This window comes from Ursus americanus, chromosome X (genome assembly GCF_024610735.1).
Source record: "Ursus americanus isolate L20-20 chromosome X, mUrsAme1.1.p, whole genome shotgun sequence".
In the NCBI taxonomy this organism is placed as follows: domain Eukaryota; kingdom Metazoa; phylum Chordata; class Mammalia; order Carnivora; family Ursidae; genus Ursus; species Ursus americanus.
In genome coordinates, this window is record NC_142164.1 from 63,742,597 (window position 1) to 63,761,350 (window position 18,754).

The 18,754-nt window shown below is 38.7% G+C and overlaps 1 long non-coding RNA gene across 1 annotated transcript in view; it reads left to right on the forward strand.

The window, feature by feature from the left end:
• The first annotated feature begins 946 nt into the window (after positions 1-946).
• LOC148106921 (uncharacterized) overlaps positions 947-18,754 on the forward strand; it is a 47,176-nt gene continuing 29,368 nt past the window's right edge. Inside the window, exons 1-2 of the long non-coding RNA XR_015723232.1 lie at positions 947-1,178; positions 7,319-7,440. This is a non-coding gene — a long non-coding RNA (uncharacterized LOC148106921). The remainder of the gene's footprint in view (positions 1,179-7,318; positions 7,441-18,754) is intronic.

The window sequence follows — 18,754 nt, forward strand, 5'->3', positions numbered from 1 at the left end:
TAATATTTATAACTACTATTTATTGAGCTTGACTCCACTAGACTGGATAAAGACATTTTGAGATGAGGAAAAGGGGAAGTAAGGATGTAAAGGATGAGACAAAGTTGAGAATGAGGTGGTAGAGGTAGGGCTGGTGTCTCGAGATGAATGAATTTTTCCCACAAATTTCTAAATCAGACTTAGTCAACAAACATCATCAATAGTGAAAAAACTTTAGAAAACACCTACTATGTATAGATCCATTCAGCTTGGCTCATGCTCATGACAAGTAAGTGAGGTGTGGCCCCTGTAAGCCCTTTAAATTATTTTACTTGTCTGACTGTGAACCTTAGGAAACTCTAGTGGAGGTCTCTGGTTTATACCGCAAGTGAGTGAATGTGCTTTCTTTCTGCCCCTACCAGAAGTAAGCTCACAGTGGGATCATTCTGATTGCTTACGCCCTTGATTACTCATGCTAGTGAGTGAAGCAGAGCAGTGGTTCCCTGACTTGGTAGCACATCAGAATCACCTAGAGACTTTTCAACAGTACTGACTCCTGGTTCCCACTCCACACTTGTTGAATCAGAATGCCTGGGGGTGGGAGCCAGGAAGTCATGGTTTTAACAAGTCTCTCAGTAATATAGATGCACTGCTGGGTTTTGAAACCACTAGACTAAAACAATAACAACCCAAAATTTTGATCTCAAAGACTAGCATAATTTTTGTAAAATTTCTCCCAAAACTTTTGGGACAAACAGAAGGATGGCAATTTTTAATGTTGCCATGTGAGGACATGTGTCATTACTAGCATATCATTAATGAAATGATATTTTAACATTGAAATGATGAAAATTTAGAAAGGCCATAGTCTTTTACTAAGAAGTCTTTCTCAAGAAAGGTCAGTTGGCAACAATTTTTCTCATGTGTCGAGAGGCTAATTAAAATGTCAGACTATCATGGATCTGCAGATTAGTGCTTGGGATTCACTGGACCATATAACCTTTGAAAGCCCTGCGATCCCTGACGTTCTCTATTTTAGGCCAAAGGTACTTCCTTGCTTTGAGCCTCTTCTATTCTCAAGTAGAATTTTTCTGGCTAGCGTAGAATTCAGTAGTTCATTCTCATTATTCCCCTGCTCTGTGCCTAACTCATCCTAACTACTTGAGAATGGATGATGTACTGAGAGCTTTCTCAAGAAGGTGAGTACATAATTTTTCCTCCTTTACTCACTTTCCTTTATTCATCTCTATGAGGGTAACTTAACAGTTCTGATGACACAGTACCACCCTTGAATCCAAGAGCTAAGCAGGGTTGATTGTGAAAAGGAGACAGGGTGTTCTAGTAGTGGGAAAAGAAGTCCGAAAGCAGAGAAGACTTAGGTTTTATAGTTTATAATCAGGAAAGAGTACTGATGGGAACCCATATTACTGAGAAATGAATTTGAATATTGACATATTCTGATGGCCAAAGTGGAAGTGTGGAAAGGAAAAGATATGGATATAGTCTGATTTCAGCTTAAGCCAACAGGCTATTCATAATAATAGGTACATTAAAAACAAATCAATAGGCCATATGCATGGATCCTGCTTCCTGAATGCCAAGGAAGCAGTTCTGCTCAATAATTGGTCTATTATTAGAGCAAGCTTAGAAGGGAAAAGATAACAAAAGCAACAGAGCATTATAGAAAAGAACGAGATAGGAAACACTTAACTCTCTGAGGGCCAACAGAGAACAGGAAACCTTGAAGTGAGAGAAAGGGTGAAATGGATTGCTTCCTCGATTATATCCAGGGGGAAAATGGAATGGGGCTTAAAAGGCTTGAACTTTTATTAATTTATTCATTTTTTTATTCAAAAGATATTTATTGAGAGCTTACTATATGCTAAACATTTTACTAAACTCTGATTGAAAATGTCCTGTCCTGACAAGTGGATCAGGTATATGGTTGCAATGCAGTGTAAAGAATGGGCCTTCTTTGGGGATGCCTGGGTGGCTCAGTCAGTTAAGCATCTGCCTTCGGCTCAGGTCATGATCCCAGATTACTGGGATCGAGTCCCACATCGGGCTCCCTGCTTGGTGGAGAGTCTGCTTCTCCCTCTCCCTCTACTGCTCTCTCTGTCAAATAAATTTAAAAATCTAAAAAAAAAAAAAAGAAAAAGAATGGGCCTTGCCTGTGTTGCATCTCTGAACATAGGGCCAGAGTTCTTTATTTTTGTATCCTTAGTTAAATTTAACATGATGCCTGATACAAAGAAGGTGCAATCAATCAATCAATTTAGTTACTTCATCTAACAAAGCCCATACACAATAGGGATGAAGCTCATCTTCCCAGTTTGTTGTGAGAATTAGAAATAAAATATGGAAAGCACCTAGCATAGTACCTGGTATGTAGTAAGCATTCAATAAATGTTAGCATGTAGTACATGGTCAATTAATGTTAACAGGAAAATGTTTTGAAGATTCCCTTCACGGAGAAAAGAAGAAAACAATTGAGTATGCTCTTTGACATTGGTGTAGTTCCAAAATCTAGAAAAAACACAAAATGTCAGAGCTGGAAGGGACCTTCCACAAAGTCCAAACTCCTCATTTAACAGATGGGAAAAACTGAAGCCTAAAGAGGAAAAAAGGCTTTTTAAGGTGTCATCTAAATTATCTAAGCTTTTCCTTCTAGTTCCCCCAAACCTGGTAGAAGGCAATATAATGTACATATATACATATAAGGTAGGGGCATCATTTTACAATTGGCACAGAATAAGATTAAACCATTTGCCCAAGGACCTATGATTTACACTGTGGCTGTCTGGGTCCAGAGTCTAAGATTTTAACCACTACATTTTTCTATCATAGAACTTATAAAATTATATTGAAATTACCCATTTAATGTGTGTCCCCACTAGAACCTAAGCTCTCTGAGGGAAAAACACTGTCTGACTTCCACTGTGGATAGATATTAGCTCACTTAACAAATATTTACTGAGCAACTATTATACACTAGGACTTGCTAGGCCTAAAAAGCAGGCCATATCTTTAAGCCAGATTATCTAGTTGTGTGGTACTGTTGATGTTCATTTCCCTTTTGGTATATCCTTCCCTTTATTATTGTCTTATTGAACATTTTAGCTTAGTCACATCTGTTCTATGGAGCAAACAGTTCTGTGCCCATGCTTGAGCCAGGTTGTTAAAGGAGAATAATTAGTGAGAAACTTCAGGGGGAAAGTGCAATATTAGAGACATGATCAGAACTGGGCGTTCCCTACAACATGGAGAGGCTTCTTTCAGTAAAGGCTTTTCAGGAATTACATGTGGTAGGTGTTTTGTTTTGTTTTGTTCAATTTAAGAAGTGTTCTGGTCTTAGCGATATCTTTTGCCTGCCTCCTCCCATTTGGCCTCTTAAGAATTCACAGTCTAGCTGGAGAGATAAGTCACATATATCTAGTATGATAACTCCAGCAAGCACCAAGTCAGTGGTAGAAACACTAACTACTGAAGAGACCATAGGACAGCAAGGTAAGGGAGAATTGGGGAGTGGGGCAGGGTGGGCTTCAGTGTAGCAGAGGGAAGCTAAGAGTGGACATTGTGTGTCTGCATTCTCAGATATTGCCTGGTCCACCTCTTTGGGGGTGATTTCTCAAACTCCAAGATAGCCACTGACCTAGGGCCTTTAGGAACCAAAAGGACCTTGCACAGAAAGTTTCTACAGAGTAAGAGATAGAAAAATGAAACAGTGGCGGGCCTTAGGGCCAGAACCAGGTATAAGCAACTGAGTTGGAGAGTGACTGGTATGGTCTGGCCCAGGGTCCAAGTTTCAGGTCCAATTTGCTGACCCTGCAGATAAATAAAGCCAGTTAAAGGTCAGGAAAAAAATTATTCAAATGGAGCAGGGGCAAGGGTGCAAGGGGCAGGGGGCAAGGGAGTTGGGTGGAGGGTAAGAACAAAGAAGAAGCAGTTTATTTTTCTCCTTCAGTACATATTTACAGAGTTCCTTTTATGCCTGACTAAACTGCTTTTCTAGGGCCTTTTTTTTTTTTTGGATGAGGGAAGGGACAAGGAGGAGGAGTGTATTTTGTTAAAACTTTCTGAGACCTGGAGATGTTAATCTATTTGCCCAAAGAAATGTTATGAGTGGGACCACAACCCCTGTTTCTTAGCTCCTAAACACTACTATGTCATTCAACTCCTTAAAAATCTGAAATGATTCCTTACTGCCTAAAGAATAAAGCCCAAACTCCTGGGCTGCCACATTGGGCCCCTCATTATGCAGGTCCTGTTCAACTCTCCATTGGTTCCTGGGCCACTTCCCACAATGGGATTTAAACCCAAACAGCATAGAGCTCTTTCCCACCTCACTGACCCTAAATGCCCATGTCTCTTTTTTTGCAACTTTTTCCTCTCCAAATTGAAATAATTTTACCATTAACACCTACATACTCACCACTGGATTCTACTGTTAACATTTTTACTATATTTGCTTTAACACATATTTGCCATTTAACTCTCCATTGACCTATATCAATCCATCTTATTTTTAATGCATTTCGAAATAAATTGAAGACATGAGTACACATTTCCCCCAATACAGAAATATTTGTAAATACATGCAGAAGCATGTGTATTACTAGCTAGATTTCAATTTTTTTGCATTTTTTTCTTTTGAGGTAAAATTTACATACAGTGGAATACATAAATGTTAAGGCAACATTTGCTGTGTTTTGACAAATGCATATGCCTCTATAACCCAAACTTTTATCAAGATATGGCATCACCATCACCCCAGAAACTTCCCTCATGTTCCTTCTCAGTCAAACCCCCACTTCATTTTTAAGAGAACCACCATGGATTAGTTGTGTCTTTTTTAGAGATTCATATAAATGGAGTAATATAGTATGTAACCTTTTGAATATGGTGTCTTTCACAGCATAATGCTTTTGAGATTTAGTCATGCTGTGCTGGGAAGTATTCCATTGTATTTGTATTGTATTCACCAGCTTATGGGCAACTGGGTTGTCTCTAGTTTGGGACATTATGAATAAAGCTATTATGAACATTTGTATACAAGTCTTTTCATGGACATATTTTCATTTCTTTTGGGTAGATACCTAGAAGTGCAACTGTTAGGTGCTACAAACATTGGGGTGCAGGTGCTTCTTTGGATGACACATTTGTGTCTTTGGGGTAAATACCAAGTAGTGCAATTGCTGGGTCATAGGATAGTTCTATGTTTAACTTTTCTAGGAACCTCTACGCTGTTCTCCAGAGTGGCTGCACCAGTTTGAATTTCCACCAACAGTGTAAAAAGGTTCCCATTTCCCCACATTCTCACCAACACCTGTTGCTTCCTGTGTTGTTGATTTTAGCCATTCTGACAAGTATAAGGTAATATCTCATTGTAGTTTTGATTTGCATTTCCCTGATGGTAAGTGATGATGAACATCTTTTCATGTGTCTGTTGGCCATCTGGATGTCTTCTTTGGAGAAGTGTCTGCTCATGTCTTCTGCCCATTTTTTAATTGGATTATTCATTTTTAGGGTGTTGAGTATTATAAGTTCTTTATATATTTTGGATACCAATAAAATGTCAGTTTAATGGAAGGATGGATTTCTATCTCCAGTATCTAGAAGAGTGCCTAACACATAGTAGATGTTTAATAATTGGTTGTCAAGTGAATAATAAGGAACTCAACAAAGTGGCCTGAGCCCCCACCCTCTAGCCCATACTGCCCTGATGTTTAAAATGCTGTATTAGTGGCTGCTTCCTTCAAGTTATGTTCTTTCAAAATACCAGTCCCCAAAGAAAGGTGACTCATTCAACCTTTCACATGTACATTGTGACTGACTCATCACAAAGCAACTTCATGTCCAATATCCTCTTTGATCTATCCAGCAATTTTCTGAAGTGGGCACGTCGGGGATTATCATGTTCATTTTGCAAAGGGGAATTGAGACTCAGAAGAGTGAATTTTTTTTTATCCCAAGTTACTCAACTAGTGAATGAAAAAGCCAAAGATTTGAACCCCAGGTTTTCTTATATTCATCCAGAAATTTTCCCACTGCAAGTGAAGTTATCAGAAGGTGGGGGTACTTGCAGGTCCTGGGAATATGAATGGAGTGAGAAAGAACCAGAGAGAAAACTACAAACAGGGAGAAGGGTCCTGAAGGGAGACAGGGAAAGATAGTTAAAAATGAATCTGGTGTTGTCTGCCCCTCTCCCTACTCATTGCCTCAGGAGGCCCAGTTTTATCAAGAAGGCCAAGTCTGGTACTTACATCAGTGGAGATCCCTCAGTGCGAACACTTCCCTGAGAGGAATCCAATCCAGGGAATAGTTCTGAAGGAAACAGTATTTTAGATCTTCTTCCTATTAGAAGATTCAGTTTTAGGGGTTTGGAAATTTGGGGAGGCAGAGATGGTAGTTAAAGTAGTGCTCAGAGTCCTGAAGCCAATTAAAAACAAAATCCTTATGTTCAGATTTCTGGGGAGGAACCACATGTGCGAAGGAGGTGGGAGTGGGTCCCAGCTTCCTATCCAACTACGGAAATCCAAATGGAGCTACCAGAATCAGATGATAATAATCTGTTAGAACCCCATTTCCAACATTTCCTTTTTGAAGTGCCTCATGAACTAGTTTGGACAGGGGAGGAGTTTGGTAAGAGCCATAGATCAGAGCTCAATACTCTTGGGGTTGAGTTTCTGGCCACATTCAATTTGTTCATTCCCATTTGGAGGATGAGTTCTGTGTTTGCACATGAAGGAACAGGGGAAAGGAAGAGACATGGGTGACAAATGTCAGTGGTAAAAAAGAAAGAAAGCAAAGACTCCATGGCCATGGCCTTTGTCTGGCAATGGTTTGCCAACTTTAGTCTTTGAAGGGTATTTAACATCTATCAATCCCCATGGTTGAGAGGAGAGAAAATTGAGCCTCTGTATTAGGGCTGCTGAATTCGCACAAGACAAGGCTTGTGTCCCCTCTCCTTCCTTTCCCTACTCACATCAAGCCTTCCTCTGTGCTTTTGCAGCACCCTGTGCTCCCCATCCCAGCTCTCTAATTAGCTGTTTACTGAGCTGTTTCACCCATTGGAATGTGAGCTCCTTTTTATGTACTTAGGTACATGATAAGAGCTCTATAATTTCATGTTGTGCATAAGAACAAATGGAACCAGACTTTGGAAGATGGGGTCTTACAAGTACTTGGCCCAGCAAAACATGAGAAATCACTGTACCCCACATTTGCCTTGGCCCTCCTGAGCTACAGTTTCTATACCAATCCTGATTCAGTAATCTAATAGTTTTTTTTTCTTCTCCTTTCCTCCTTTTTTTTTTCTTTCTTTCCTTCCTTCTTATAGGAGAGTCTGGATGGTGGAGAGGCTTCCTAATGCCCTTGGAATCTCGTACAGTGAATGTAACAGAAGACTGGGAATCAATAGACTTGGGTTTAAGTCCCAGCTCTGTCACTGAGTGACCTTGGGTGAGTCCCTTACCCTTTCTGGGTCTTTTACTGTCTTTACCTGACAATAGAATGAACCAGGATGAGTACTTTCCCAATTGTGCTCTTTGGTGCCAGATAGTGTCATTTCCCAAAGTATAAGACAAGGAAATGAGACAATTTTAGGTGTTACCAGAAACAAATCTTAAACTTCAATAGCTGTGTATTTTACTATGAATAAGAAAAAAATATGCCTAGAGAATTAAAATCTGTATTACATAGAATGAGACCAAATTTATTTAAGAAAAAAAGTGAGTCAGTTTAAAGAAACAAATATTATCACACTGGCTGGTAGATATGGTAAAAATAATATAGGTGCTCTGGGTAGAATTGAAAGTTGGATAACACTACCCTAGAATTCTAAGGCATCTCTTCAGGCCAGGGTTGAACCCAAGCCCCTCAATGGCAACCATCATCACTACGCTTTAACCAAAAGAGTTGCTCCTTTAATTTGAATACATAAGAAACAAGAAAACAAAAGTAAAGCCTAAGCCCTGGCCCAGGTAATCCCCAAGGGGTCCTCCAGTGCTGACATTCAATGATTAAATCACAACAGTCAGATTTGAGTGTTTTCCTGGCCTGAGGGGTAATTTGAGGCTATGTCTAAGACAGGTGATTTGAAAAGCTGCCCGCTTCCCTGCAGTGTACTTCAGACTCCAGGGAGAAGTTATGGGAAAAAATGTGGAAGCTGTCATTCACAATTAGCCTTGGGCAGGAAGGGGTAGGAGGTGGTGGTAATAGTCTCTAAAGTCCCGCTGCCCCCTACTGGCCATAGACTTCAATGTGTATGCTCAGAGAGTTCCTTTTGACCTGGATTAGCATTCATTTAGAGCAGCCAGTTCCAGAACACAGTAGTTTTCAACAAACCTCAGAGAGGGGAGTGGGTTGGGATGGGGATGAGCCTGAGAAGTCTTCACAGCTCTGGCTTTTATACCTGATCAGGCTATAAACCTTCTGCAGCCCACGAACAGAATGATAGAAAAGGGCTTAATAAATTCTGGGCCTACCCCCAAATTTAGATGAGTTTGCTTGACTCCCAAGTTCCTCTCAAGAAGTGACTACTATACAGTACATCCCCAGTTTTTGATACTGTATGGTGACTAATATAACAAAATAAAAATTATTAAAAAAAAGAAGTGGCTACTAGTGGTTGACCAGACTCATCTTCCAATCCTTACATGTAGTCTCAGAATCAGCTTCTCAATAACAGAACCACTTGCTACTTCAGCAGCATCAAGAAGGATCTGGGAAGGATTCAACACTTCATTCCATAATTCTCATCAGTCCGCACACACCCATGATATTGACAACTGGTGTTTTCTCAAATTTATGCAATGTGCTTTGTAAACACAACTTGAAGAAAACTTCCCTAATCCCTTCCTACAACCAGTCCCTTCTGCCACCATTTTAAAAATGCCTATTTGGAAATTCTGGTGCCACTTCAGCCCTTGGGGTGCACATAGCTCTCATAACTGTTTATATTGGAAAGCATAGCATTGGGAAAATTAGGGTATATGAGTCACTGAAAATGATGAAGGAGGGAACTCCAAGTATACAACCCTCCCAAAAAGCAATGAATGAGCTAGAAAAAAAAAAAAACTAAATCAGCTTTGGAAAAACTCTGGAATCTAGTAAAAAACCTACAACAAAAGGGAACTTACAACACCAAGATTTGGTGAGGACAGAAGGTGTTGTTTTGTGGTAAGAGACTGCTGTGGTGTTTTAAATCATTCACTTACCATCCTCCACACCTCAAATCAGCAGCAGTTGTGAGGAGAGTAGCTGGCACAACTGGTGAAAGTTGCTAGTGCCAGAGGGAGCAATATGGGCCTTACTCTTAAAGAATTGTATTATGGGTCTCAACTTGACTAGAGGCTCCCTCAAGAACTGGCATAAAGGTTTCTCTTTGCTATTTTTGACTCAGAGATCACAGGGCTGGGTGTCTTCCAGGGAGGCCATTGCCACAAGCATTTAAAGACATAGGTATTGGCCACAGCAGCCTGGGGCAAGGGACAACACTTGATACAAGCAATAAATAGACTTAGAAACTTGGAAAGGAAGAGGCTGGACAGGAGATATATGTAGGAATAAGAAATTTAAAAAGCTTTTATGTATACAAGGGAATCAAAAAATCCATGTACATACCAGGACAAGACCACATGCTTGAAAAGGCATGAGGAGACCTAACCTTTCACTTCTGGCTGATCTTCATGCCTGACACATGTAGGAAGCAAAAGCTAAGGCAGAGTTATAAATGACCTAGCTAAGCATTGAAAAAGTGCCCCAACACAGAACCAGTAGGCAGAGATCAGAAGAGGTTTTTTTTTGCATTTCTTTCCTTCTTCTTCTTTTTTTTTTTTTTTTTTGCATTTCTTGGCTCCAAGCATTTAAAGTAACTGTCAAAACACCAGCTGACCATTAAGCCTACATAACACAGACTTCAATGGCCACACACAACAAAGAACACAGACTTCATAAAAATAGTTTAGAAAAGACACTAAATAAGCAAACAACAGCCCATAATAGGCAGTGGGGGGGAGCCCTGGGGAGGAGGGAGAATCTGGTTTCCAGAGTTGTTACAGAATATTCAAAATGTCCAGTTTTCAATAAAAAAATTATGAGGCATGCAAAGAATCAAGAAAATATGGCTCATTCACAAGAAGAAAAATAAAAATTACTTATAAAGAAGCCTAGGCATTTGACTTATTAGACAAAGACTTTAAACCTATGGTGTTATTATGCTCAATGAAATATAGAAAACCATTAACAAAAACTAAAGGAAGACAGGAGAATGATATTTAAGCAAATAGAGAATATCAATAAAAAGAGAGAGAAATTACAAAAAAGAAACCACATAGAAATTCTAGAACTGAAAAATGCAATCATTGAGATTGATAATTTACCAGAGAGGTTTAACAACATATTTAAGCAGACAGAAGAAAGAATCAGTGAACTTGATGATAGGTCAATTGAGATTATCTAGTCTGAGGAATAGAAAGACAAAAATGAATAAAAATGAATAAAGGCTAAGAAACCTGTGGTATTACATCAAGAGTACTAATAGGCACATAAGGGGATTCCCATAAGGAAATGAGAAAGATGGGGGGGCGGCAGAAAGAATATTTTAAAAAACAATGACCATAAACTTCCTAAATTTGAGGAAATACACGAATCTGTACATCCAACAAGCTCAGCCAACTCTAAGTAGGATAAACTTAAAGAGATCCACACTGAGATACATTATATTTAAAGTGTCTAAAGCTGAAAGGAAAAAAAAATCAGCAAGAGAGAAGTGACTGAACATGTACAAGGGATCCTCAATAAGATTAATAACCAATTTCTCACCAGAAACCCATGGAGGTTAGAAGGCAGTGAGATGATGTATTTAAAGTGCTGGGGGGAAAAATCAAGCAAGAATTCTGTATCCAGCAAAGCTAACCTTCAAAAATGAAGGAAAGAGGTGCCTTGGTGGCTCAGTTGGTTAAGTGTTCAACTGTTGATATTGCTCAGGTCATGCTCTCAGGGTCGTGAGATTGAGCCCCGTGCTAGTCTCCATGTTGGGTGTGGAGCCTGCCTAAGATTCTCTCTCTCCCTCTCCCTCTGCCCCTCCCCACCCCCGCTCTCACTCTATCTTGCTCTCTTTCAAAAAAAAACCCTAAAAACAAAAATGAAAGGAAAACTTCCACTTTCTAGTACAGCATGTAAGGAACTTGGAAATGATCACTCATCCTAACAACAAGTAAAAAACTGAACAAATTAAAAATCAACAACTCTGTAGATCTATCAGAGAATTGAGGATGCAGGGCAAACTGATGCCCCAATATTGGAGACACAAACAGGCAGATAAAGAATTACATTTACCAGAACAGAAACTCAAAGCAGAAACTTCCATGGAAACCAGTGCCAGCTTAGGAAAACCTAAACTGAAATTGATAAATTGCCAGAGGTTCAGTGTGGACAAGTTTGAGAGTTAAAAACTCCAAGGGGCCTAGTAATAGAGGTGCCCCAAAACTCTTGTGATTTTTACTTCCAGGAGCCCTACCAGGTTCTCACAATGAAGATTGGAGTAAAAGCTCCTTGTGCTTCTAGCAGGGAAATGGAAAAGGGAGCCATTTTGAAATATGCCCAGAGTATTCTGTTCTTTACAATGAAGGCTGTGCTCCAAACTATTTTGCCACAGTGTACCCTACTGGGATTTTATCAGAGCCTTCCAACCTGAAGGAAGGGAAATATCCAACTCCAGCACACTGATCGTCCTGAACCACATAAGGGGAAGAAAAAACTGAGAAACACTTGTGAAGGTCGCAACCCAGAAACACAGGCTTACTAAAAGACTGAGACCTAATCACAGGCCCACAGAATTTTTCCCCTCTCCCCATACTTTACTACTACATCAATAAAGACCAATTTATCCCAGTTCCTTTTACCCAGTACATCATGTCTGGTTTTCAAAAATATATATTTATTTATTTATTTATTTATTTATTTATTTATTTATTTATATATAGTATTCTAAAAGGCAAACAACACAGTTCCAACAGAAGTCAGACATAGCAATCATCAGAACCAGGTTCTAATATGGCAGTGATGTTGGAATTATCAGACAGGGAACATAAAATAACTATGATTATTATGCTAAGGGCTCTAATGGATACAGTAGACAACATGAAACAACAGATGGATAATGTAAGCAATGGAAAAATCTAAGAAAGAATCAAAAGAAATGCTAGAAATAAAACACACTAACAGAAATGAAGAATGCATTTGAGAAAACCTGAATGTTCATAAATGAATGAATAAAGGAATATATATGTATATATATATATATGTGTGTGTGTGTGTGTGTGTGTGTGTAATGGAATTATTACTCAGCTGTTTAAAATAAAGAAATTCTGCTATTTTGGACACTATACATGAACCTGGAAAGCTTTATGCTAAGTTAAAGAAGCCAGTCACAGAAATACAAATACTGCATGATCCCACTTATACGAAATATCTAAAATAGTCAAACTCATAGAAGCAGAGAATAGAATGGTGCTTGCTAGGGGCTGGAGGAGGGATAAATACGGAGTTGTTAAATGGGTATAAAGTTTCAGTTATGCAAGATGAATAAGTTCTAGAGATCTGCTGTACAATGTAGTGTCTATAGTTAACAATACTGTATTGTACATTTAAAAATTTAAGACAGTAGATCTCATGTTAACAAAACAAAGCAAAACAAAGGGATCCAAGAAAATGTTTGGAGGTGATGAATGCCTATTACCTTGATTATGGTGATGGTTTCATGGGTGGGTGAATATGTCCAAACTCATCAAGTTGAATATATGAAAATGTGCAGTTTTTTCTGTTCAATTATACTTCAATAAAGCTGTTAAAATGTATTTGTTGAGCTCAGCAGTATGTTGGACGTAGCTGAGGAAATATTCAGTGCTCTTGAGGATATGCCAATGGAAATTTCCAAACCTGAAAACAAAATGAAAAAAAAAACTAAAAAAAAAAAAAAAACCAGAACAGAACAGGATATCCAAGAACTGTGGGACAGTAACTACAAAATGTGTAACATTTTAGGCTTACTAAAAGACTGAGACCTAATTACAGGTCCATGGAATGTTTCCCCTCTCCCCATACCTTACTACTACATTAATGAAAGCCAATTTATCCCAGGTCCTTTTACCCAGTAAATCATGTCTGGTTAAAAAAAAAATAGAAGGCATTCTGAAAGGCAAAAACAAAACAAACAAACAAGCAAAACAAACAAACAAACACAGTTTTTTAAATATGGGAATACCAGAAGGAGAAGAGAGAAAGGAACAGAAGAAATCCCTGAAGCAATGATGACTGAGAATTTCATAAAATTCACATCAGACACTAAACCAAACATCCAGAAATCTCAGAGAGCAGAAAGCAAGATAAATGCCAAAAAAAGTATAATTAGGCATGTCGCATTCAAACTGCAGAAAATCAAAGATAGGAAAAAAATTTTTGAAAGAAGCCAGAGGGAAAAAAAGCACCTTACCTATAAAAGGGCAAGGATAAGGACTACATCAAACTTCTCTTCAGAAACTATGCAAACAAGAAGAAAGTGTCCTGAGATTATCAAAAGAAAAAAAATCCATCAGCTTAGAAATCTGTGTCCAGTGAAATTATCCCTCAAAAATAAAATAATAAAAAAGGACTTTCTCAGACAAAAATTGGGAGAACTTGTTGCCAGTAGACCATCCTTGGAAGAAATGTTAAAAGAAGTTCTCCAGAAAGAAGGAAAATGATATAAGACATATATAAGTCAGAAATTTGGATCTATGAAAACAAGGAGAAGTGGTGCCTGGCTGGTTCATTTGGTGGTGTATGCAACTCTTGGTCTTGGGGTTGTGAGTTCGAGTCCCACATTGAGTGTAGAGATTACTTAAAAAAATAAAATCTTAATAAAAGGAAGAGTGTTATAGAAGGCATAAGTGATGGTATAATAAAAAACATTTTTCTTATTCTTAATTGATCTAATATATAAAAATTTATTCAAAATAATAGCAACAATGTGTTCAATGATTATACTTTATACATAAGTGAAATGAAATGACAGTAATGACACAAAAGACAGAAGGAAAGAATTAGGAACACTTTGTTATAAGATTCTTGCACTACCCAAAAAGTGGTATAGTATTATTTGAATGTGAACTTGGATTCATTGTAAATGTATATTGTAAACTATAGAAAACCACCAAAAACTTCTTTTTAACACAAATAATTGACATGTTAGGAAAAGAGACAAAACTGAATCATATAAAATGCTCAATTAAAACCAGCAAAAGCAGAAAAAAGGTGGAAAGAATGAAAAATAAAAGTAAAAACAAAGAATAAGGACAATAAATAAAAACAGTAATGAATATAGCAGATGTTAACACTATATCAATAATCCCTTAAATCATCATGTCAAATGTCTAAATATACTAATTAAAAGAGAGACTGTCAGCATAAATAAAAAAATACTCAACTATATGTTGTCCTAAAAATTTATTTTAAATATAAAAGCACAGATAAATTTACAAATTAATTTTTCTAAATTAAAGAGAGGAAACAATAAATGACATGCTAACACTCAGCAAAAAAAAACTGGGGTAGCTACTTAATCTCAAACAGAACAGATCAAATAACATCATTAAGGATAAAAAGTGGTATTACATAATGATAAAGGAGTCAATTCTCCAAGGAGGCATAGGAATTCTTAATGTGTATGCACCTAACAACACAGCATCAAAATACACGAGGCAAAAACTGATAGAATCACAAAAATAGATGAATTCACTATTATAGTTAGAAACGTTAACAACCTTCTATTCAGTAATGGAAAGATTCAACAGGCAGAAAATCAGTAAAGGCATAGTTGAACTTAACAATACCATCAATCGGATCTAATTGACATCTATAGACTATTTCATCTAACAGTATCAGAATAAGCATTCTTCTCAAGCTCACATGGAATGTTCACCAAGGTGGATCACAGACTGGACCATAAACCTACCTTAATGAACTTCAAAAAACAGAAATCATATAATGTCTGTGCTCAAATCACAATGGAATTAATCTAAAAATCAATAACAGAAAGATAGCTGAAAAATACCATATTTAAAAACACACTTCTAAATAATATACAAATCAAAACCACAATGAGATACCACCTTACACCAGCTAGAATGGCCAAAATTAATAAGACAGGAAACAACAAGTGTTGTCGAGGTTATGGAGAAAGGGGAACCATCTTACACTGTTGGTGGGAATGCAAACTTGTACAGCCACTCTGGAAAACAGTATGGAGGTTACTCAAGAAGTTAAAAATAGAACTACCCTATGACCCAGCGACTGCACTACTAGGTATTTACGCCAAAGATACAGATGTAGTAAAAAGAAGGGGTGCCTGCACCCCAATGTTCATAGCAGCAATGTCCACAATAGCCAGTGTGAAAGGAACTGAGACACCCTTCAGCAGATGAATGGATAAAAAAGATGTGGTACATATATGCAATGGACTATTACTCATCCATCAGAAAGGATGACTACCCACCATTTGCATCAACATGGATGGAACTGGAGGGGATTATGCTAAGTGAAATAAGTCAAGCAGAGAAAGACAATTATCATATGTTTTCACTCATATGTGGGACATTAGGTATAGCGTGGAGAACCACAGAGGAAGGAAGGGAAAACTGAATGCAAAGATATCAGAGAGGAAGACAAACCACGAGAGACTCTAGACTCTGAGAAACAACCTAAGGGCTACAGAAAGGAGGGATGTTGGGGGGATGGGGTGACCAGGTGATGGGTATTAAGGAGGGCACATGTTGGGATGAGCACTGGGTGTTACGTGCAACTAATGAATCATCGACCACTACAACAAAAACTTACATAGTACTATATGCTGGCTAACTGAACATAATTTAAAAAAAGCTTTTGGGAAAAGGGTAAAAATAAAGGGAGGAGATAAAGAATAAAAATAAATAACATATGAGTCAAAGAAGAAATCTCAAGAGAAATTTTTAACTATTTTGAAGAAAATGAAAATACAACTTACCAATTTTTTAGGATACAGTGAAAGCAGTGTTTAGAAAGAAATTTATAACATTGAATGCATATCTAGAAAAAAGATCTAAAATCAATAATTTAAACTTTCACCTTACTAGAAAAGTAAGGAAAAAAATAAAGTTCAAAGTAAACAAGAAAGGAAATAATAAAAATTTGGGGCATAAATTAATGAAATTGGAAACAGGAAATCAATTGAGAAATCAACAAAACCAAAAGCTGGATCTTTGAAAAGATCCATAAAATTTATAAGCCTCTAGCCAGCCAACTAAGGAAAAAGAAAGAATACACAAATTACTAATGTCAGAAATGAAATACAGGAAATCACTAGATTCTACAGACATTAAAAGAATACTAAAGGAATATTATGACCAACTCTATGCCACAAGTTTAATAACTTAGATGAAATGGACCAGTTCCTTGAAAGATACTATCTAACAAGACTGAAACAAGAATAGACAATCTGAATATGTATATATCTATTAAAGAATTTAAATCAATAATTAATAACCATCCAAAACAGAAAGCACCAGCCCCAAATGGGTTTACTGGTGAATTCTACCAAACATCTAAGGAAGAAATTATACCAATTCCTACAATCTCTTCCAAAAAATAAAAGCAGAGTGAATAGTTCCTAACTTATTCTATGAGGCCAGCACTAACATAATACCAAAACCAGGCAAAAGCAATACAAGAAAAGAAAACTCCTAAATATATAAAGCAAACTCTTACAGAATTGAAGGGAGAAATACAATAGTAGTAGGAGGCTTTAATACCTCCACTTTCAACAAAGTATAAAAAAACCCAAAATGGTGATATAGGAGATCACAGACTCACCATCCCCCAACAAAGATCTATAAGTAGACAGTTATCCACAAACAAAAACAGTCTGGAAGAGCCTAGAATCCACTGAAGAAATTTTAGCAACACAGTGGAAACAAACAAACAAACAAACAAACAAAAAACTACCATAATTGTAATAAGAAGAGAAGGAAGACAACTTCATTTTGCCTGAATCATCCCACCTTCCAGGCCAGCATTGCTCAGTGCCAATAGGGTACTTCCCAGCTAAAGTTCCCCTTACCAGGGAAAAAGGTACTGGGTGAACAATTGGCTTGCCCAGCATTTTAAGGCACCACACAAAGATCCTGCTTTGGTTTCACCCCACCCAGAGCAGCAAAGCTCAGATGTATAGAGATGGCTAGGAACAAGGGAGAAAAGCAGGGATTATTAATAGCAGCCACACAGCAAGAGCTTGGTGGATCACAGAGACCAGCTCTGCAGACAAACAGCAGATTTCACCACTGGTGAAACCACCAGCCACTACTGATGCCATAGACTCCCTGCATATTTCACTGGCTTTTGCCCCACAAGTATTCACAGTTGCAAATATCAGCCACCTGAGTGTCTCCCTGCAACCTCCCCCCATCCTGAGCAAAGACCAATTGGCACCAGAAGCCAGCTCAGGCCTCTGGCTGCATGGATGTAAAATGCTAGCCTAAACACACACCGCCACCCCTACCACTGTGTTCATGTTCAGGGATAGCCACTCTAGCTGTGCATCTGCACAGCACACCCCCAACCTGATATATGTCATCAGCCTCCACTACAATGCGCTTGCCTGGGGGGGAGACTGAATAACCACAAGAAAACACACTGACAGCAAGGGTTTCCATAACTGCTTATGGGACCAGATTAGGTCCTGTCTTCTGTCACTGGCCTGCACCACCACACCTGTAGCTACCACCTCCAGCCGTACACATGGATGCCACCAGCCTAATGCCTGTCATCAGACTCCACTGCAGTACACATGCTCAAAGGGTGAGTGTGCCACCTCAGGAGAGCACACTGAGAGCTAGAGCCCCCACATCTACCAGTGAACCTGCAGTTGGCCCTGGCCCAGGTTGCCTTGCTGGCCGCCAACACTACATGAGCATCTGCAACCAGTCTTTGCCACTACACGGGTACCTACTACTGGCCCCTGCAGCTGAGTATGTGCACACCACCAGCTCTGACCCCACTGCTGCCTGCCCTTGTTCTTAGCCACTGGAACTGAGGGCACCATTGAGGAACCCAACAGCCCTTGCAGTCACTGGGGACCCCCCACAGTATTTGCCAAGGACCACACAGTTGTTGATGGTATGGACCCCAATGACCTGAGCTGAAGACACATCACAAACCCCTGGATCTGGTGCCTCAACATGTCCCTGAACTTGGTACCTCATACCACTAGACATGGAGTCCCAGCACACTCCAGAATGCCTCCCACCTGCACATGAAAGACTTCCATTACTGAAGTCAGTCCATAAAGTCTGGAAGTTATAACTCCTTCTTCAAATATGCAGACACTTATGCAAGTCTAAGGGGATCAAGGAGAATCAGGAAACATGATTCCAAGAAATACAGTAAACTTTCATTAACTGGCTATAAAAAAAATGGAGATCAAGGAATTTCAAAACAAATAATTCAAAATAGTTGTTCCAAAGATGCTCAGAGAGCTACAAGAGAATACCAATAAACAACTTAATGGTATCCAGAAAACAATACAAGTACAAAATGAGAAGTTCAATTAAGAGCATAAGAAGTTCGACAGAGAGGGGCGCCTGGGTGGCTCAGTCGTTAAGCGTCTGCCTTTGGCTCAGGGCGTGATCCCAGCATTATGGGATCGAGCCCCACATCAGGCTTCTCCGCTGGGAGCCTGCTTCTTCCTCTCCCACTCCCCCTG